The following is a 23,531-nucleotide window of genomic DNA, read 5'->3' on the forward strand; positions in this document are numbered from 1 at the left end:
TCCATGACGATGAGGACACTGCCTCCATACATGCCCAAGCTCCCCACACTCAAAACAACTCCCTGGTGCTGGCGGCAAAAACTGAAGGGAACCCCTAGCACCGGGATGACTGGTAGAAGAACCTGGCATGGACGAGCCCTGAACAGGTGGAGCACGGGACGAACTCTGAACTAGAAGGGCACTAAGTGATGAGTGGCCCTGTTGAGAACTGTGAGAACCATGGCCAGATGATGCACCCCAATGAAATAGCCGAGCTGACTAAGCATGTCTGAAATGACGACCTCTACCGTGCTGGAACTGACCCCCAAAAGGAGCACCGTTGAATCCACCCTGACCACGAGGCCTCTTGGCCTCCCGCTCAACCCTCTCCTGACCGCGAACCATCTCAATCTGCCGAGCAATGTTGACAACCTCATCAAAGGTAGCACCCGAAACCCGCTCCCTGGTCATGGGCAACTGTAGCTGATAAGTGAGGCCATCAATAAACCTCATGATCCTCTCTCTGTCTGTGGGAACTAACCAGATAACATGACGGGACAACTCAGAGAACCGCATCTCATACTGTGTCACAGACATATCACCCTGGCAAAGCCACTCAAACTGTCTACACAGCTCCTCTCTGCGGGATCGAGGCACGAACTTCTCCAAAAAGACCACGGAGAACTGCTGCCAAGTAAGGGGTGCTGCGCCAACAGGCCTACGCCTCTCGTAAGTCTCCCACCATCTGAGTGCAGCCCCAGAGAACTGAAAGGTAGTGAATGAGACCCTACAAGTCTCCACAATACCAGCAGTATGGAGTATCCTCTGACACCTGTCCAAAAAGTCCTGAGCATCCTCTCTCTCTGTGCCACTGAAAGGTGGTGGCTGAAGTCTCCCAAACCTCTCCAACCTACGCTGATCATCCTCAGGCATAGCAGGAACCACACAATCTTGAGCAATAGCAACCGGCTGGGCTGGTGGTGCCTCCAGTGTCTGAAGTCCCTGAATAACCTGCTTTGGTGTGCGAGCGACAGGAGTCTGAGTGCCTCCCCTAGCCTGAGAAGTGGCTGCGGCCGTCAAAATAGAGACCGCCTGAGCAAGGCCAGTACACGCTGTCAGAATCTGAGCTAGGGCCTCCTGAAGGCCTGGAATCACAATAGGCACAGGTGGTGCCTGAGCTGGTGCATCAACAACTGGAACTTGGTCCTAATCTGGGACAGCCGATGGATCTGTAGGTACTGCCCCAACTGCTATGCGGGCTGCACCTCTACCCCTACCACGGCCTCGGCCTCTCGCGGCCCTGGCTGATGGTACTGGTGGCTGGCCCTCCTGACCGACAGTACGAGTTCTCACCATCTGTGAGAGAATAAAACAACAAATGTTTAGTTACTAGAATCAACAGATTCGCACGACAAGAATTCAAGAATGTGGAGTTTCCTAAAGGTTCTGCAGCCTCCTGAATATAAGTACAGACGTCTCCGTACCGATCCGCAAGACTCTACTAAACCCGCTCATGACTCGTGAGACGTATGTAACCTAGGCTCTGATACCAATCTGTCACGACCCAAAACTAACCCCTGTCGTGATGGCGCCTATCATGGAACTAGGCAAGCCGACTCATTTCCAAAACAAATTGATATTTTCATTTTAAAGATAATTTCAAGGTTATTTAACATAAAAACCTCCGTAAAGGAGTTCCAATAAAAATAAAAGTGCGGAAGGAAAAGCCCGACATCGGGATGTCACTAGTCATGAGCATCTACTACAATCTGTCTAACAATATCAAGGCTAACTCAGCCTGGATATAGCTAAATACAACTAGAGGAAGATAAGAGGGAGAAGAGCAGGGGCTGTGATCGCCAAACAGCTACCTTGCTATCTCCAAGAAAACTCTGCAACCAGAACACTCAATAACTGCTACCGTATCCAGCTACACCTGAATCTGCACACAAGGTGCAGGGAGTAACGTGAGTATGCTAACTTAGTAAGTAATAACAATAAATAAAGACTGAGCAGTAGTGACGAAGCATATAACGTTCATATCATGAAATCTCAGTAAAGTACAACATGCTTTAAAAATCAGTGTTTGAATCGAATCATCTCGTTTAAACCCGGTTCCAGTAAAAATCATTTAAAGATATTTTTCCAACAGTTTTTCAAACAAAGGCTCAATGCAAAGGTGAGCAAAAATGATGAAATCATAAACAGCCCCTCGGGCAAACCTCACAGTCACTCGTGCCACTCGGGTATACCTCACAATCACTCTTGCCACTCGGGCATACCTCATAATCACTCATGCCTCCCAGTCACTCAGCACTCGGCACTCGGCACTCGCGCTCAGTAGGTACCTGCGCTCACTGGGGGTGTGTACAGACTCCGGAGGGGATCCTTTATCCCAAGCGCTATAATCTGCACGGATAACTCACGTGCGATAATAATAAAGTATGTTGCAGGCGGGCAGCCCCGATCCACACTCATCCTCACCAATCAGGCCCTTGGCCTCACTCAGTCATAAGTATCTCAAGCCACTCAGGCATTTCAGTAAAATGGGGCATTCAGCCTAAAACATTTATATGCATCAAAATAGAGTCATAAAAACTGAGTTATGTGGTAAACAAGTATAAACATGACTGAGTATAGATTTTCAATCGAAAACAATGAGAGGATGGTAAGAAACATCCCCTAAGGGTCCAAACAGCATTGGCGCAAGGCCCAAACATGGCATTCAGCCCAATTTACAGAAATTCTTTCTAAAACATATAAGTATCATATGGTTTCAACAAAGTATGCAACTTTATAGTTGCTACGGGACGGGCCAAGTCACAAATCCCCAACAGTGCACGCCCACACGCCCGTCACCTAGCATGTGTGTCACTAAAAATAGTAGAATGATACAAAATCCGGGGTTTCATACCCTCAGGACTAGATTTACAATCGTTACTTACCTCAAACCGATCAAATCTCTACCCCGCAATGCTCTTGCCTCTGGACTCGGCCTCTAAATGCTCCAAATCTATTCACAATCAGTATAATATCATCAATGTACGCTAATGGAATGAATTCCACAAGAAAAGCTTCAAAATTAGACCAAAACCCGAAATTGGCTAAAAAATCGCCCGTGGGGCCCACATCTCGGAACTCGACAAAAGTTACAAAATCCGGAAACCCATTCAACCATGAGTCTAACCATACCAATTTTACCAAAATCCGACCCCAACTCGACCCTCAAATCTTCGATTTAAACCAAGAGGGCTTTTCAAATTTTCCCAAACCAATTCACCAATTAAATGATAAAAACAACTATGGATTCGGGTAATTTAACCAATATTGAGTTAAGAACACTTACCCCGTTATTTTCTCTGAAAATTACCCAAAATCACCTCACTTCCGAGCTCCAAATCGCCAAAAACTGAAAATGGGACGAAGTCCCATTTTCAGAACTTAAACTCACTGCCCAGACTTTTCTTCTTCGCGAACGCGGTCAGTGCCTCGCGTTCGCGAAGCACAAAATAACTCCCATCCAAATTCCTCCTTCGCGTATGCGACATCACCCTCGCGTTCGTGAAGCACGAAGTGCCTCTGCCTCAATACCTTCTATGCGAACGCATTCGAGCCATCGCGAACGCGATGCTTCTTTCCCCCTCCCTACGCGAACACGACACCCTCCTATGCGAACGCATAGACCAATTGCCTGGGGTCTTTGGTTGCTTCCTCTCTTCTTCGCGAACGCATAACACCTCCCGTGTCCGCGATGCACACCCAGTCCACCCTTCGCGAATGCGAGCTTCTCTTCGCGAACGCGAAGAGTAAATATTGCCAGCCTCCCAATTCCTCTTCACGAATGCGAGGCTCCACTCGCAAACGCGATGAAGGAAACCAGATGGTGCATCAGAAAAATTCCAGCAGATTTCCAAGTCCAAAATCCAACCCGTTAACCATATGAAACTCACCCGAGCCCCTCGGGACCTCAACCAAATATACCAACAAGTCCTAAAATATCTTACGGACTTAGTCGTACCCTCAAATCACCTCAAATAATGCTAAAACCATAAATTTCACCCCAATTCAAGCCTAATGAACTTTGAAATTTCTAATTTCTACAAACGACTCCGGAACCTATCAAATCACGTCCGATTGACCTCAAATTTTGCACGCAAGTCATAAATGACATAACAGAGGTATTTTAATTTTCAGAATCAGATTCTGACCCCGATATCAAAAAGTTAACCCCCCGGTCAAACTTCTCAAAAATAAAACTTTCAGCATTTCAAGCCTAATTCTTCTACAGACTTCCAAGTAATATTCCAGACATGCTCCTAAGCCCAAAATCACCATACAGGGCTATGGGCATAATCAAAATTCAAATCCAAGGTCGTTTACACATAGGTCCATATCCGGTCTACTTTTCCAACTTAAAATTTTCAATTATGAGACTAAGTGTCTCATTTCACTCCGAGTTCCTTCCAGACCCGAACCAACTAACCCGATATAACATAATATAGCTGAATAACACAAAAAGAAGTAGAAATGGGGATAACGGGGTCATAACTCTCGAAACGACCGGCCGGGTCGTTACAAATTCCCCTTAGGCATTGAGTCTTATGTGCAACTTGGGTAATTAAAAATCATATACGCGAGGTGACGAGTACGTACTTGGTTTATATGTGTAAATTTTATTGAGTTAAAGTCTTGAGCATATTGTGTAGTAAATTGGATAATTATTGGCATATATTTAATCATCTACTTGTCGTGCCTAAACCCTTATTGTTGACTCTGTTGTTATATGACAATGTGATGTGATTGTTATTTGATTATTTATGAAATTTTGTGAATTTGCTGGCTTGATAATTATTGGAATTTAATTTTATTTTGGATTTTTCCCTCTGCAAATAACTAATTAAATGAGCTTAAGAAGAGGTGTTTATATAATTACTGAAAATTTGATCTTTTACGAAGAGTTTGCTTTATGTTAAGTAATTTCTATCTCTATTGATTGTTTTTGGAGTGTTGTACACATTGTGTGGAGAATTTGGCTATTTGCTGTGAACTTAATTGACTTGGTTGTAGCTTTGAAATTTGGTTGTGGCCATTGGGCAAATTGTGATATGAATTGATTTTTGTTATGTTGTTGTGATAATTTCCCGTGTAAATTGTTGTGTTGTGTGAGTTGTTATTTTGGGGAGATAAGGGTGGCATTTCACCGTTGATATTATGTGGTTATAAGGGTGGCATTTCACTGTTGTATTTGTTGGCTATTGAAATTGTCTGGGCGGAGTGATAAGGGTGGCTATAGGAGCGATAAGGGTTGCAATAGGAGCGATAAAGGTGGCTATTGATATTGTTTGGGCGGAGCGATAAGGGTGGCTATAGGAGCGATAAAGGTGGCAATAAGAGCGATAAGGGTGGCTATTGTCAGGGACGATATGTGATGATGTGGGGTTGTGGTGTTGACAATTTTCATGTGATGTGATTTTCTTGTGTTTATTTTTATACCTTGTGCAAATTGTCTAATTGTTAGTAAATTGATAATAATCTGATTTATGTTAAAATTGGGAGCCTGTGGCTATTGTCAGGCAGTTTATAAAATGAAATGTGGGCACGAGGTGCCGTGAATTGTGATATGAGATGGGGATATTGGCACGTAAATTGTCCGTGCAGTTGTGATATAAAAATGTGGGCACGAGGTGTTATGATGAAATGATAATAATATTTGGCACGTGAATTGTCCGTGCAGTTGTGATATGAAATGAGGGCACGAGGTACCAGGCAAATATGATGATTTAATTATGGGCACATGGTGCCGTGGAAATATAAAAATGGGCTGAGACCCGTATTTACAAAAAATATGAAAATGGGCTGAGACCCGTATTTTGATGATTTTGAAATGAGGTGTCACATGGTGATTTTTTTAATTGAAAGAATTATATTCAAAATATTTATTTGGAAGAATTTTTACTTAGAAAGTACTATATAAAAGAATTATATTTTGAAAGATATTTATTTGAGGAAATTATATTTGAAAAGATTTATTGAAAGAATTATATTTGAAAAATAATTATTTGAGAAAATTATATTTGAAAGAGAGTTATCTGGAAGAACTATGTGAAAGACATTTATTTGAAGGGCTTGATTTAATTGGGTGTAATTGTGTTTATTAATTGTTGAGTGATATTAATGATATTCTTGTTGTCTGTTGTGCATATCACTGGTTGTTTTATCCTGCCTTTATGATTATTTGTTTCCTATTATTTTGTATATTATATTGCACAGGTTATTAGACTAGTGAGTATCTTGACTGTACCTCGTCTCTACTCCATTGAGGTTAGTCTTGATACTTATTGGGCACCGCTGTGGTGTGCTCACTCTACAATTCTGCATATTTTTGTGCAGAACCAAGTGTTGAAGATATTGGACTTGAGCAGAGTTAAAGCGGGATCGTAAGGATTCAAGGTAGAGTTGCTTGATCGTCGCAGTTCCTTGGGGTCCTTTCATTTCATTATACTTTTAACTTGTAATCAAACAGTATTGTATATTCGGTCCTCGTGATCATTCTATGTATTCAGTTAGAGTTCGTGACTCAGTACTACCAGTCTTGGGAGGTTGTATATTGTAATTATTTCCGCTGTTAGTTTTGATTATTTATTTAATTCAAAAAAAATGGCTTCAAAAAAATGCAATGAAAATCGGCGTACCTAGTTTTAGAGACTAGGTGCCATCACGACTCGTGTGGTGGGATTTTGGGTCGTGACAAAATCGCCCTTAAACCGAGTTCTAATTGAGAGTTTGTGAAAAATGGGAAAAATCCCGTTTTGGTTCTGTTTTTAAGTCACAGGCGTCAAGCCTTCTTCGCGTTCGCGAAGGGCCTGTCGCGTTTGCGATGGGTAGCAGCCTGTGGCTTTCGCGTTCACGAGTCCTCCTTCGCATTCGCGAAGGCTTTTTCCCTCCTGGCCTTCGCGTTCGCGTGCCAGTGCTCGCGCTCGCGTAAAAGGACGACTGACCCCTCCTCCAGGCCTCTAAAGCTTCGCTTTCGCGTTGAGCTGGTCACGTTCGCGAAGGGTAAAGTCTCCATAGCTTCGTGTTCGCGACCCAATCTTCGCATTCGTGAAGAAGGAAAATTCAGCCAACCCAGTTTACTCTTTGCGTTCGCGAGAGTACATTCGCGAATGCGATGAAGGAAATACTAGAAGCATGAAGTTGCAGAAAACCAAATTTTTCTAAGTTCAAAATCATCCTATATCTTATTCGAAACTCACCCGAGCCCTCTGGGCTCTAAACCAAACATGCACACAAGTCCTAAAACATCATACGAACTTGCTCGTGCGTTCAAATCGCCGAAATAACACCTAGAACTACAAATCGGATGCCAAATCAAAGGAAATTTTCAAGAAAACTTTAAAACTTATATTTTTACAACTGGACGTCCGAATCACGTCAAATCAACTCCGATTCTCATCAAATTCGGCAGACAAGTCATAAATATTATTGTGGACCTTTACCGGGCTCCGGAACCATAATACGGACCCGGGGTCAATAAATCCAATATCAGTAATTTCTCAAAAATCATTAAGCTTTCAAGCTTTTAATTTTTCATCAAAATTCCATTTCTCGGGCTAGGGACCTTGGAATTTAATTCTAGGCATACGTCCAAGTCCCAAATCACGATACGGACCTACCAGAATTGTCAAAATACTGATTCGGGTCCTTTTTCTCAAAATGTTGACCTTTTAAAGCTCTATTTCATATTTTAATCTATTTTTCACATAAAAACTTTTCAAAAAATTTTACGGACTACGCACGCAAGTCGAGGAATGATAAATGGTGCTTTTCGAGGTCTTAGATCAGAGAATTACTTATTAAATTTAAAGATAACATTTTGGGTCATCACATTCTCCACCTCTAAAATAAACGTTCGTCCTCGAACGGAGTTAGAAAAAAGTACCTGAGCTGGTGAATAAGTAAGGATATTTACTCCGCATGTCTGACTCGGACTCCCAGGTAGATGCCTATACCGGCTGACCTCTCCATTGCACCCGAACTGAAGGATAACTCTTAGACCTCAACTGTCGGACTTGCCGGGCTAGAATAACCACCGGCTCCTCCTCGTAAGTCAAATCTTTGTCCAATTGGACTGAGCTGAAATCTAACACATGGGACGGATCACCATGATATTTCTGGAGCATAGACACATGGAACACTGTATGAACCGCTGATAAACTAGGTGGTAATGCAAGCCTGTAGGCTACTTCACCCACCCTTTCAAGAATTTCAAAGGGTATGATATACCTAGGGCTCAACTTGCCCTTCTTCCCGAATCTCATTATACCTTTCATAGGTGAAACTCGGAGCAATATTCTTTCTCCAACCATGAATGCAATATCACGAACTTTACGGTCGGCATAACTCTTTTGCTTAGACTGAGTTGTGCGAAGTCGATCCTGAATAATCATGACCTTATCCAAGGCATCTTGTACCAAATCGGTACCCAATAACCGAGCCTCTCCCGGTTCAAACCAGCCAACTGGCGAACGACATCGCCTTTTCTATAATGCCTCATATGGAGCCATCTGAATGCTCGACTGGTAGCTATTATTATAAGCAAACTCCGCAAGTGGCAAGAAATGATCCCAAGAACCTCCAAAGTCTATAACACAAGCGCGAAGCATATCCTCCAATATTTGAATAGTGCCCTCTAATTGTCCGTCTGTATGTGGATGAAATGCTGTACTCAATTCCACCCGCATGCCTAACTCACATTGTACATCTCTCCAGAAATGTGAGGTAAACTGTGTACCTCGATCTGAAATAATAGACACGGGCATACCGTGAAGGCGGACAATCTCACGAATGTAAATTTCAGCTAACCTATCTGAAGAATAGGTAACTGCCACTGGAATGAAATATGCTGATTTGCTTAATCTGTCCACAATGACCCAAACTATGTCAAATTTTCTCTGAGTCCGTGGGAGTCCAACAACAAAATCCATAGTGATACGCTCCCATTTCTATTCAGGAATTTCTAACTTCTGAAGCAAACCACGAGGTCTCTGATGCTCGTACTTAACTTGCTGACAATTCAGACAACGAGCTACATGTGTAACTATATCCTTTTTCATTCTCCTCCACCAATAATGTTGCCGCAAATCTTGATACATTTTGGCGGTACCTGGATGAATAGAATACCTAGAATTATGTGCCTATTCAATAATTAATTCACGAAGCCCATCCACATTAGGCACATAAATACGACCCTACATTCGCAGAACTCCATCTTCCCCCACAGAAACCTGTTTGGCATCATCGTGCCGCATCGTGTCCTTGAGGATAAGTAAATGAGGATCATCATACTGTCTCTCTCTGATGCGCTCATATAAAGAAGATCGAGCGACTGTCAAGCTAGAGCCCGACTGGGTTCTGAAACATCTAATCTCACGAACTGATTAGCCAAAGTCTGACCATCTGCAACTAATGGCCTCTCAACGACCAGAATATATGCAAGACTGCCCATACTCACAGCCTTTCTACTCAAAGCATCGGCCACCACATTGGCCTTTCCGGGGGGATACAAAATGGTAAAATCATAGTCTTTCAACAACTCCAACCATCTTCTCTACCTCGAATTAAGATCTTTTTGTTTGAACAGGTACTCAAGGCTACGATGATCAGTAAATACCTCACACGAGACACCGTAGAGGTAATGCCTCCAAATCTTCAGCGCATGAATAATGGCTGCCAGTTCTAAGTCATGAACATGATAATTCTTTTCGTGAACCTTCAATTGCCGCGACGCATATGCAATCACCCTGCCATCTTGCATTAATACTGCACCAAGCCCAATGTGAGATGTATCACAATATACTGTATACGATCCCGAACCTATGGGTAATACCAACACTGGTGCCGTAGTCAAAGCAGTCTTGAGCTTCTGAAAGCTCAACTCACACTCGTCTGACCATCTGAATGGGACACTCTTCTGGGTTAATCTGGTCAATGTGCTTGCTATAGATGAAAACCCTTCCGTGAACCAACGATAATAACCTGCCAAACCCAGGAAACTCCGGATCTTTGTAACTGAAGTAGGTCTAGGCCAATTCTGAATAGCCTCTATCTTCTTAGGATCCACCTTTATGCCTTCTGCCGATACAACATGCCCCAAAAAGGCAACCGAGTCTAACCAAAACTCATATTTTGAAAATTTGGCATATAACTGATTATTCTTCAAAGTCTGAAGCACACTCCGAAGATGCTGCTCATGTTCCTCTCGACTGTTGGAGTAAATCAAGATATCATCAATGAATACAACCATAAAAGAATCCAAATAGGGCTTGAACACCCGATTCATCAGATCCATAAATGGTGCTGGGGCATTTGTCAACCCAAATGACATCACTAGAAATTCGTAATACCCATACCGAGTTCGAAAAGTTGTATTAGGGATATCAGATTCCCTAATCTTCAACTGATGGTAACCAGACCTCAAATCAATCTTCGAAAATACCTTGGAACCCTGAAGCTGATCAAATAAGTCATCAATTCTTGGCAACGGATATTTGTTTTTGATAGTGGCCTTGTTCAACTGCCGATAATCTATACACATTCGCATAGAGCCATCTTTCTTCTTTACAAATAATACTGGTGCACCCCATGGCGAGATACTGGATCTAATAAATCCCTGATCAAGCAAGTCTTGTAACTGCTCTTTCAATTATTTTAACTCCGGTGGGCTCATACGGTATGGTATAATAGAAATGGGCTGAGTGCCCGGAGCCAAATCAATACAGAAGTCAATATCTCTGTCGGGTGGCATCTCCGGCAGATCTGCAGGAAATACTTCTGGAAATTCACGAACAACTGGTATTGAGTCCATAGAAGGAACATCCGCACTGGGATCGCGAATATAAGCCAAATAGGCTAAACACCCTTTCTCTACCATACTTCGAGCTTTCATATAAGAAATAACCCTGCTGGCAGAATGACCAGGAGTTCTTTTCCACTCTAACCGAGGTAACCCCGGCATAGCTAGGGTCACTGTCTTGGCATGACAATCTAATATAGCATGATGAGGGGACAACCAATCCATACACTAGATGACATCAAAATCTACTATATCAAGAAGTAGAAGATCCACACTAGACTCGAGATTACCAATAGTAATCGCACACGAATGATAGACATGATCTACTATAACAGAGTCTCCCACCGGTGTAGATACACACATAGAAGCACTCAGAGAATCACAAGGCACAACCAAATATGAAGAAAAATAGGAGGATACATAGGAATAAGTAGATCCTGGATCAAATAGTACTGAAGAATCTCTATGGCAAGTTGGAATAATACCTGTGATCACAACATCAGATGACTCGGCCTCAGGCCTAGCTGGAAAAGCATAAAATCGGGGCTGGGCCCTACCACTCTGAACTGCGTCCCTAAGTCGGCCTCTAACTGGCTGGCCTCCACCTCTAACGGTCTGACCTCCACATCTAATGGCCTGACCTCCACCTCTAGCTGCCTGATCCCTACCTCTAGCTGGCGGGGAAACAACCAGTGCCGGTATGATGACACGAGAATCTTGCCGAGATCTGTTACTCGCCAATCTAGGGCAATACCTCCTGATGTGACCAATGTTTCCACACTCATAACACCCATCATGATGCCGTGGCTGCTGAAGCTAAAGCTGACCCAAATGGGCCGGATAACCGTTGTAGTAACTCTGGAGTGGTGATGCACTAATAGGAGCTGAATGTGCATTGAATGCTGGCTGCCCAGAGTAAGGCATAATAGGACCGTGACTCCCTGAAGCACCGAGAGATGCATGAAGTGCTGAATGAAACGGTCTGGGAGGATGACCCCTACCAAAATTACCCCTGCCACCAGACGAGGCACCACTGAAGCCACCGAGCTGACGAGGCCTCTTATCAGACCTCTGCCCTCTCTCCTGTGCAAGAACCATCTCGATCCTTCTCGCGACATTAGCAGCCGCCTGAAAAGAAATCTCACTTTTGGTCTCCTTGGCCATCTGAAGCCTGATAGGGTGAGTGAGTCCCTCAATAAACCTCCTCACTCTCTCTCCCTCAGTAGGTAGTAAAAGGAGAGCATGACGGGCCAAATCCAAAAAACGGGACTCATACTGAGTAACAGTCATACTGCCCTGCTATAGACGCTCAAATTGCTTGCGGAATTCCTCTCTCAAAATGATAGGAAGGAACTTCTCCAGAAATAGCTGAGAGAACTGCTTCCAGGTAAGTGCAAGTGATCCAACTGGTCTGGTCAATGTATAATCTCTCTACCATCTCTTGGCGGAACTAGTCATCTGAAATATAGCAAAATCAACCCCATTGGTCTCAACGATACCCATGTTCCGCAGCACCTCGTGGCAGCGTTCAAGATAATCCTATAGGTCCTCAGAAGGTGTACCACTGAACTGAACTGGAAAGAGCTTAGTAAACTTATCCAGTCTCAATAAGGCCTCAAAATACATGGCGGGCCTATCACCGATCTGTGCCGCAATAACTGGCTGAACTACCCCAACTGGGGGGGCTGCTGGAGCCTGATTCTGGGGAGCCATCTGCTCCGGAGCAGGAGTAGTGGGCGTTTGTGCTACTCCCCCAGCCTGTGAGATGGTTGGTGCCACTGGAAATGTACCATTCTGGGCCATGCCCTCCATAAGACTTACCAAACGGACTAGAGCGTCCTGAAGTACTGGAGTGGCTATAAATCCTTCCGGGACCTGAACTGGTCCAACTGGTACATTCTGAAGTGGAACTTCCTCCTGAAGATCCACCTGAGGTTCTATAACAGGTGCAGCTGCTCGAGCTCTGGACTGAGCTCTACCTCGGCCTCTGCCTTGGCCTCTAGCATAACCTCGACCTCGGCCTCTACCCCTGGCCATAGTTTTCACCGGGGGCTCTGGTCCCTGTCCATCGATAGAGGTATTACGTGTTCTTACCATCTGCGAGAGAATAAGAGTATAATGATTCAATCATTGATGATAGAATAAATTCGCACGACAGAATAAGAAAGAAATGATATTATTCCTAAACTTTATAGCCTCTGAGAGATAAGTACAGACGTCTCCGTACCGATCCTTCAGACTCTACTAAGCTTGCTCGTAACTCGTGAGACCTATGTAACCTAGCGCTCTGATATCAACTGTCACGACCCGAAATTCCCACCTTCGGACTGTGATGGCGCCTAACATTTCACTTGCTAGGCAAGCCAATGTTAGAATAATATTATCCATTTTTAAAATAATTTTTAAATTTATTAATAACAAAGAACAATTACGGAAGTAAATTCTGAAATATAGTGAATAATCCATAAAAACAACAATGTCTAAATATCATCCCAGAATTGGTGTCACAAGTGCACGAGGTTCAAGAATAAATACAAATAAATGTCTGAATAAAATAAAGCTGTCTAGAAACAAACATACAGCTAAAGTAAAATAGACGGGGACTTCAGAACTGCGGACGCTGTGCAGTTATACCTCAAGTCTCCTCCGAGTAGTTGAAATCCGAGCAAGTCTATAGTTCACCGCTGGGACCAACTCCGAAATCTGCACAAGAAGTGCAAAGTGTAGTATCAGTACAACCGACCCCATGTACTATTAAGTGCTGAGCCTAACCTCGACGAAATAGTGACGAGGCTAAGGAGGGTCACTTACATTAACCTGTACGCAATATTAGTAACAAAACCAAATAATAGAAATAAATCAGGTAGCTCATTTATAATAATTGAAGCCAACTCAGTAGTCATAACCAATTATCATTTCCATCAATTTCCGTTACAGCGTGCAACCCACTCTCACAATATATTCACTTTCATTTCCGTTGCGGCGTACAACCCGCTCTCCAATATATTCATTTTAATCAAGTCTGTTGCGGCGTGCAACCTGATCCCCCAATATATATATATATATATATATATATATATATATATATATATATATATATATATCGACTTTTAAATAAGTCTGTTATGCCGTGCAACCCGATCCTCCAATATGGACTTTTAATAAGTCTGTTGCGGCGTGCGACCCGATCCTCCAATATATCCATTTCAATCAATTCTGTTGCGGCATGCAACCCGATCCTCCAATATATCCATTGACCAATTCTTATAGAAAAAATTTCCCCAATAAATGCAATAATTAATATAAAATTATAAGACAACAAGCATACAATAATTATGATTTAATTATGAAACAAACAATGACAAATAGCAAATTCTTATGGAAGTCAGGGAGAAAATAGGCAGTTTAATATTTAATATGCCAAATGTCAAATAATAATTAAGACACATAATTCAAATAGCATATAACAATTAATGCAGGAATTCAAGAATTAATATTTGACAAAGAATAGAAGAGAAACAATTATTATAATAATTAATTCATGATTTAAAACGATTTATGATTTTCAAGTAATTATGCAAACAATAAATTTGACGACGTATAGACACTCGCCACCTTGCCTATACGTCGTTCACAGGCATTTCACATAACAAATAGTTTAAGGGTTCTATTCCCTCAAGTCAAGGTTAACCATGACACTTACCTCGCTTTGCAAATTCCAATCAATTACTCGACCATGGCTTTTTCTTTTAAATTTATCCCCAAAAGTTTCAAATCTATCCATAAATAATTCAATATACTCAATACGAATCATAGGAATTAATTCCATATGAATTTACTAATTTTCCGAATAAAAATTTGAAATTCATTAAAATATTTGACAGTGGGACCCACGTCTCAAATCTCAGAAAAACTTACGAAATTCGAACACCCATTCCGATACGAGTCCAACCTTACAAAATTTATCAAATTTCGATGCCAAATGGACCTTCAAATCTTAAATTTTCGTTTTTGGAAGATTTTATAAAAATTTCAATTTCTTCCATCTAAATCCGAAATAAATGATAAATATAGACTTAGATTTATGAAATACAATCACTATATGATAAAGAACACTTACCTAGTTCGAAATAATAAAAAACTCTTTTGAAATGGCCCCTAAACCGAGTTCTAATTGAGGGTTTGTGAAAAATGGGAAAACTCCCGTTTTGGTTCTGTTTTAAGTCACAGGCGTCAGGTCTTCTTCGCGTTCGCAAAGGGCCTGTCGCGTTCGCGATGAGTAGCAGCTCGTGGCTTTCACGTTCGCGAGTCATCCTTCGCGTTCGTGAAGGCTTTTTCGCCCCTGGCCTTCGCGTTCGCGTGCCAGTGCACACGCTCGCGTAGAAGGAGGACTGACCCCTCCTCCGTGCCTCTAAAGCTTCGCGTTCGCGTGAGCTGATCGCGTTCGAGAAGGGTAAAGTCCCCATAGCTTCGCGTTCGCGACCCAATCTTCGCTTTCACGAAGAAGGAAAATTCAGCCAGCCCAGTTTGCTCTTCGCATTCGCGAGAGTACATTCGCGAATGCGATAAAGGTAATACCAGAAGCCTGAAGTTGCAGAAAACCAGATTTTTCTAAGTTCAAAAATCATCTCGTATCCTATCCGAAACTCACCCGAGCCCTCGGGACTCCAAACCGAATATGCACACAAGTCCTAAAATATTATACGAACTTGCTCGCGTGTTCAAATCGCCGAAATAACACCTAGAACTACGAATCGGTCGCCAAATCAAAGGAAATTTTCAAGAAAACTTTAAAACTTATATTTTTACAACCGGACGTCCGAATCACATCGAATCAACTCCGATTCTCACCAAATTCGGAAGACAAGTCATAAATATTATTGTGGACCTTTACCGAGCTCTGGAACCATAATACGGACCCGGGGTCAATAAATCCAACATTGGTAATTTCTTAAAAATCATTAAGCTTTCAAGCTTTTTATTTTTCATCAAAATTCTATATCTCGGGCTAGGGACCTCGGAATTTGATTTCGGGCATACGCCCAAGTCTCAAATTACGATACGGGCCTACCAAAATTATCAAAATACTGATCCGGATCCGTTTGCTCAAAATGTTGACCAAAGTCAACTCGGTTGAGTTTTAAAGCTCTATTTCACATTTTAATCTATTTTTCACATAAAAACTTTCCGAAAAATTGTACGGACTGCGCACGCAAGTCGAGAAATGATAAATGGTGCTTTTCAAGGTCTTAGAATACATAATTACTTATTAAATTTAAAGATGACATTTTGGGTCATCACAAGATTTAGCATATTATGAGGAATAATAGAGGTCAACAACATTGTTCAATACCTGTAGTATGCCGAATTTCTGAGACAGATAATTGGAAATACTAATCAAAGCTTTATCATATTAAAGAAATTCTACAGTGTGAAAGACTATAATCTTTTATATCGTCTTTATTAATGACACAACTATCAGTTAAATATTTAATAAGGGACAAAGATTCAAACAATAATTTTCAGTATTTATGTCGAAAAGTGAAAGGAATATTTTGAATCAAATAAGAGCTACTCCCTCCGTTCAACTCTAATTTTTCAATTTTGACTTTACACTCCCTTTTAAGAAAAACTAAATGAAATATTTATTTTACGAATTTACCCATAATAATAATAGTATTTTAAAAAATCTTGGGAAATAATTTGGAAAATGAATAGTTAATGATAAGGGTAAAATAGAAAAAAAAGATTGCCTTTATCTTGATTTAGTATAGTGGACAAGTAAAAGTGAAAATATATTTTTAGCATATTGAACAAGTAAAAGTAAACGAATAGAGTACATTATATTATTAACTAGTGAAGGTCTGCCCGGGTTAAGCCCGGGCCCAACAATATTTGATATTTCTAGATATAAAAAAAGAATTAATTTCTTCTTTCCAAAGTTACCCTTGGAGTAAAGAGCTTAGGAGTAGTTTTTTATATTTTGAATGAGCAAATTAAGGTTAATATAGTCAATTTCATTGTTAATTAATTCTAAAAGGTAAATTCCTTAATATGTGTGAAAATAGAAAAAAAATACTTAAAGTGGATCGGAGGAAATATTATTTTCCGATGTTGCTTACTTTTGCATTTGAATCCGCCCTGGTGGCTCTGGCTATGGTGATAAATTTATGCTATTTGAAACAGGTTGGCCATCTTTTTCAGTAAATTGGTGAGTAGTCTGCAATTTTGTAAATTTATGCTACTTGCAACAGGTTGGCCATCTTTTTCAGTAAATTGATGAGTAGTCTGAAATTTTATGTATACGTATTTACTTCAAATGTGAAAACGAAGAATGATTTTATCTCTTTTTGTACCTATGTATGCTATCTTAGTATTTCTGATATCGTACAATATTTGTTAAGGATTGACTCATTTTCAAAGATAATTTATTATATATTCAGTTATTAAATAAAATTAAAATATAATAGTACAATAAATTTGATGAAATTTGGAAGTGATTTAAATTCAAGCTCTCATATTCGTAGTTGTAACGACCCAACCGATCGGTTTGAGCATTTGCACTTCGCTCGATAGTTTACGGGCGTGAGTAGCTCCGTATGATATATTGTGATTTGTGTGAATCGTCGGTTTTGGTTTTCAGGTTATTCGGGACTGATTTGGAAGAATGATTCTCAACTAGGGAGCTTTAAGTTTGAAAGAGTTGATCAAGTTTGACTTTTTAGTACTTGACCTCGGATTGGAATTTTGATGGTTCCGTTAGCTCCGTTGGGTGATTTTGGAGTCTGGATTGTGATTTGGAGATCCGTGGTTGAATTTGGCTCGAAATGGCGAAAGTTAAAATTTTGGAATGTTTGACCGGGAGTGAACTTTTTAATACCGGGGTCGGATTTCGATTTCGGAAGTTGGATCAGGTCCGTAATGTCGAATGTGACTTGTGTGCAAAATTTGAGGTCAATCGGACGTGATTTGATAGGTTTAGGCATCAGTTGTGGAAGTTTGAAGTTTCAAAGTTTATTGAATTCGAATTACGGTGTAATTCGTCGTTCCGATGTTGTTATGTTTGTTTTGAGGCCTCGAGTAGGTCCGTGTTATGTTATGGGACTTGTTGGTATGTTTGGATGTGGTCCCGAGAGGCCCGGGCGAGTTTCGGATGGGTTTCGGGCTATTTTCTTTCCTTCATTCTTCACTGCTGGTTCTGCTGATGTCTAGTGCACCCAGTGTTCTTCGCGATCGCGGACTGAGGGATGCGATCGCGTAAGGGAAAAATTGAGACTGAGTGTTTCTTCATCGCGTTCGCGAATATAGGTCCGCGTCGCATAGGTTACTGCAAATCGATCATCGCGTTCGCATAGGTGTGCACGCGTTCGCATTGTAGAGCTGAGCTGGGCAGGTCTTCATGGCTTCTTCATCGCGTTCGCGAGCCTGGGGCTGCGTTCGTGTAGGTTCTTTTCAAGACTGAGTAGTTGGTGCTTCGCGATCGCATAGCTTATTACGCGATCGCGATTCATGATTCGCTTAGTGATTATGAAGCTATTTTGAGGGTTTCGACCATTTTTGCATTTGGGAGCTATGGAGCTCGGATTGAGGCGATTCTTGAAGCAATTTTCACCTTATGGATTGGGGTAAGTGTTCTCTACTCAGTTTTGGTTATATTTCATGAATCTATCTTCGATTCTAGCGTTTGGTTGATGAATTTTAAAGAGAAAATTGGGGGTTTTGGCCTAAAGTTTCATAATATGATTTTTTGGTGTTTTGAACATCGATTTGGAGTCAGAGTTGAGTGAAAATAGTATGGTTGGATTCGTAATTGAATGGGTTATCGGATTTTGTGAGTTTTATCGTGTTCCGAGGCGTGGGCCCGAGTGTGATTTTTGTCCGGTTTTGAGTTTTGATTGAGGAATCAATCTTTATCATTTGGAATTGTTTCCTTGGGATGTATTTGAGTTGCTTTTAGCTAGTTTTGAGCCATTCGGAGGTCGCTACGCGCGTCATGACATCTTTGGAGCATCGCTTGGCTTGCTCGGCATTTGGTATTGACTTGTTTGAGGTAAGTAACTCTTTAAAATTTAGTGCTGAGGGTATAAAACCTCGAAATACGTATTATGTGATTGCTATTGAGGTGACACACATGCTAGGTGACGGGCGTGTGGGTGTGCACCAAGTGAATTGGGACTCTGTTGTTTTCATGGAATTGTATAGTAGTCCTATTTTGCTAATATCTGTATTTTCACCATGCGATAAAGTAAATGAGCTGTCAATCATGCTAGATATTATGTTTAGGTTTTATGCCGATACTGTTGGAACCCATAGTGGTCGTTTCTTGCTGTCATTTCACTGATTTCATTGATATTTCATACTCAGTCATATTAATGCATTCATATCATATCTGAATCTCAATTGTTATTTATTGATACATCATATCAGTGTTGTCGGGCTAGTTTCATGACATTGTGAGCCCGTGAGTGAGACTGAAGAGATTGATGTCTGAGTGAGGCCGGGGGCCTTTGTGAGGATATTAATACCATAGCACGTGAGTTGACCGTGCAGCACGTGAGTTGTCCGTGCGGATCCTGATATTGATATTATAGCATGTGAGTTGTCCGTGCGGATTATAGCGCTTGGGCTGTAGGAGCTCCTCCAGAGTCTGTACACCCCTAGTGAGCATGGTTGATTATATTGAGGGATGGATCTTCCTTGTACATGGATCTTATCCGAAGCATTTATATACTTGGAGATGGATCTTCTCCATGGGCCGGATTGGCCTTCCTCGGTACTGAGTGACTGATGGTCAGTGATGTATATATTCCGGGATGGATCTTCCCTGGGCCGTACGGGCCATATATAGTACAAAGTGGTTGAGCATGATGAGTGAAAAGTGTGAGACAGTGAGATTGAGTACTCTGAGAGTGTGGGTACATGATTCATCTCTGAGATACATGGCATTGGCATGCACACATGACATACATGTATTGAGATGCATTTTTTCTCATGCTGTACAGTATCACGTCATTCATCACTTTTTACATACATTGATATGTGGGCATAGAGAGGTATTTCATACTTGCTATCTGGAAAGAAAATGATACATCTTATTTATTATGGAAAGGATATTTGAAAAAATTATAATTTTCAAGCTTACTCGTATTTTTGGCATTTTCAGTAAAAGATTTGAGTTTCACTAAGATACTTGAAAAGCATGACTATTTTCTGAAACTATGAACGAGCCGAGCATTTTACTTCTGAGATACATCTTTTATTACTTGTATTATGCTGTTATGAACTATTGTGGGATATTGGTATTAGACCAGATCTTGTGTTAGCTCGTCACTACTTTCAACATAAGGTTAGATTTATTACTTACTGAGTACATGGGGTCGGTTGTACTCATACTACACTTCTGCACCTTGCGTGCAGATGTCGATTGCTGATGTTGCTGTGTTCGATGGGAGCAAATATTAGTTTGTTCGGTCATATTTAATCCATTATCTTTGGAAATATCATTAAACTTCGGTTCGAGCACCAGTCTATAAATTACCTTCAAGATATTTCTCAAATCAGGGTTTGCATCCGCATTATAGGAACGACTCAAATAAAGGGTCCTGGCTTTCCTAATATCATTCTTTCTACCATTAAGGTAACGGATACAAATTATTTAATATTAATTTTTATATTCTGTATAATGACTCACGAAACAGTCTATGTATCGCTCACCCAGCGCCAAACCGGTGGTAGCCTAAATCTATTTAAGCTAAATAGTGTAGGTATATTAATTACAGGGTGATCGGGTTTTATTTCCTATAGATTTCGAGATATGTTAGTATATTTTCTTGCAAGACCCGTTCGGATAAGGGAAAACTCCAGAGATTGCTTCGAAATAAGATCCTTGCGTTGACCTTTTCCTAAGCTAGAACCGGGGGAGGATGAGAGGAAAAGGGGATCAAAATGTCCCATCAATAAAGTGAGGGCTTTCCATTTTTCCTCCCTCCCCCTCACTCCCCCTTTTTCAATAAATAAGCCCCGCGAGCCCCTCTCTGTTAAGGAAGGAAATGAAATAATCTTAATTTTATGACAAATTCGGTCCGATGGCTGTTCTCCACTAACCACAAGGATATAGGGACTCTTTATTTCATGTTCGGTGCCATTGCTGGAGTGATGGGCACATGCTTCTCAGTACTGATTCGTATGGAATTAGCACGACCCGTCGATCAAATTCTTGGTGGGAATCATCAACTTTATAATGTTTAATAACGGCTCACGCTTTTTTAATGATCTTTTTTATGGTTATGCCGGCGATGATAGGTGGATCTGGTAATTAGTCTGTTTCGATTCTGATAGGTGCGCCTGACATGGCATTTCCATGATTAAATAAAATTTCATTCTGGTTGTTGCCTCCAAGTCTCTTGCTCCTATTAAGCTCAGCCTTAGTAGAAGTGGGTAGCGGCACTGGGAGTCACTTCTTTAATATGGTTCAGTAAATAGGAATCCCAGTAATACAGTAAACATTGGAAGAACATAGGAATATGGGTCCATATAGGAATGAAGAAAGGGCATGATAGGCTAGTTTGATTCCAAGTCAAGCAGCAGGGCATGATCTGTCTTATCGGGTTTTTCTCGTTCTTTGAACACATTTCATCCTTGGTAGGAGGGTATAATACAGGGTATGAAGAAAGGTATCTGCTTAGACGAGGCTTTACCCCATTATCAGGGTTCGTACAATAATTTTGGTCAAAAAAGTTTGGCTTTTGCATTTCATTTTCTACCCGGTCAATCTAAGTTTCTACTTAAAGAGTTAGAGTATTGTAGTGTTAAAATGGAAAAACTGACCGTATACTGCAACAACAACCTGGATTGAAGATGTACCTGCGTCCCGGTTGTAGCTGCCCCTTGTTCGTGGTAGCTTTAGATCTATAAAACTCTATTTATGTACTTTTCAAACAGACGATGTATTTATTTTATTTCAGCTTTGTAAATTCTATTCTTAGAAGCTCATAATTTGTACTACCAGTCCTTAGGGAATGTATAAGATTCAGATATTTCATTACTTAATCGCTTTATTAATTGTTATTGGAATTGGTTAGAGGTTAATTGGCTTACCTAGTGGGTTGGGTTAGGTGCTATCACGACTAGTGGATTTGAGATCGTGACAGTTGGTATCAGAGCCCTAGATTCATAGGTTCTACAAGTCATGAGCAAATGTCTAGTAGAATCTTGCGGATCGGTATGATGACGTCCATACCTATCTTCGAGAGGCTACATGACATTTAGGATATACTTCCCATCTTTCTTTCCTTATCGTACGGCATTGATTCAGCTTGAAGCGTAACCCTTTAAATTTCTTCCACGCATTCGTATGCGCATGTAAGCGCTCGGTATCAGTTGTGTGCCGACAACTTATGATTCCATGGATGAGGTGCGAGATGTGATTTTGGCGTGCTGATGATGGGCCAGTCTGAAAGACTTGAGGTCAGGTTTTGTCTGTAACTTGAGCACGAAGATTTCAATTGTGTGAGCACGTGCTTTTAGGACTCATAGGTCCGTTGGTGTCTCTATTAGTGGAATTTGTGATTGGATGACTGTGTGGTGAGTATGATGAGACTGCAAGATGTGTTCAGATTGTTCGAATGTGACGAGAAGAGTTTACTTGAGATATAGCAAGGACTATGGGGTGTCTGCTTTCTGTCTTGATTTAGCATATGGTCTCGAGTTATAGGTGTGCTGAGGGATCTCTCATGCTGTTTAGTTATGGAGTAATGTAGACTCTCATGTCTTGTTGATGAGTTCAGAATCAAAAAGATTAAGTGATTGCGTAGTAGTCGTGACTGTGGAAGGGTATATGGAGATGTCAGTTTGAGGCAAAGTAGGTGGGTTGTCTCCTATGAGGTGTCCTGAGGTTGTGTGATCCTTATGATGTTTTGTAGAGAGTTCTCCTTTACCAATAAATGATATTTGTGCGATTTGAGTTTGGATCGGTTGTAACAGTTGACCTGACTATCACGAGGATGAATGCAAGATTTGTAGATGATTTGAGGTATCATATGGTTTGTGTTACTTGAGCTTACGAAGGATTTAGTTGAATTTTAGTGCGAGATTCTACCAGTAATAGAGTATGAGTATCATGATGTTATCGAGTGTTTTGTTCTGTGGCTTTGAGCCAAGTGGGGGAGTCTGCTATCGACGAGTTGATTGCACGATTATGTGTTGTATTGGTTTCGGTTCAGGGTATACTGGTGAATCAGTTATGACCTGTAGAGGTCGAGATCGAGGATGACTCAGGTAAAGGAATTCGGAATACAGGTTGTATTACACTCTATGGGTATATGGGAATCATAAAATAATTGAGTAGTTATTCGTAAAGGGTGTAGTGTACATGGAGTAGGAATCTGCTCAGTTGCTTAGGAGTGTAGGTTACTCCCTTGGGTGTTGGTGTGCTAATGGGGCACAGGTCGTTCAGTCCGTTTGGTCGGTTTAATTGAGATTTGAGTAGAGTGGATGGCTCTCGAGAATGGTTCTGATGGATTCAAGAATTATATGTAGCGATTTGGAATTTTCAAGATTTTTATATGGCTAGAAACTGAGAGTTACATTGGATGGTGTCGAGACTTGTGGCATTTTTATGCCATTGTGGATTATGCATTTCAGCATCAAGAAGGTGAAGGAAACAGTTTTAGGTTCACATAAGGTCTCCTTAGAGTGGGTG

The sequence above is a fragment of the Nicotiana tomentosiformis genome, chromosome 6, assembly GCF_000390325.3.
Source record: "Nicotiana tomentosiformis chromosome 6, ASM39032v3, whole genome shotgun sequence".
Lineage (NCBI taxonomy): Eukaryota > Viridiplantae > Streptophyta > Magnoliopsida > Solanales > Solanaceae > Nicotiana > Nicotiana tomentosiformis.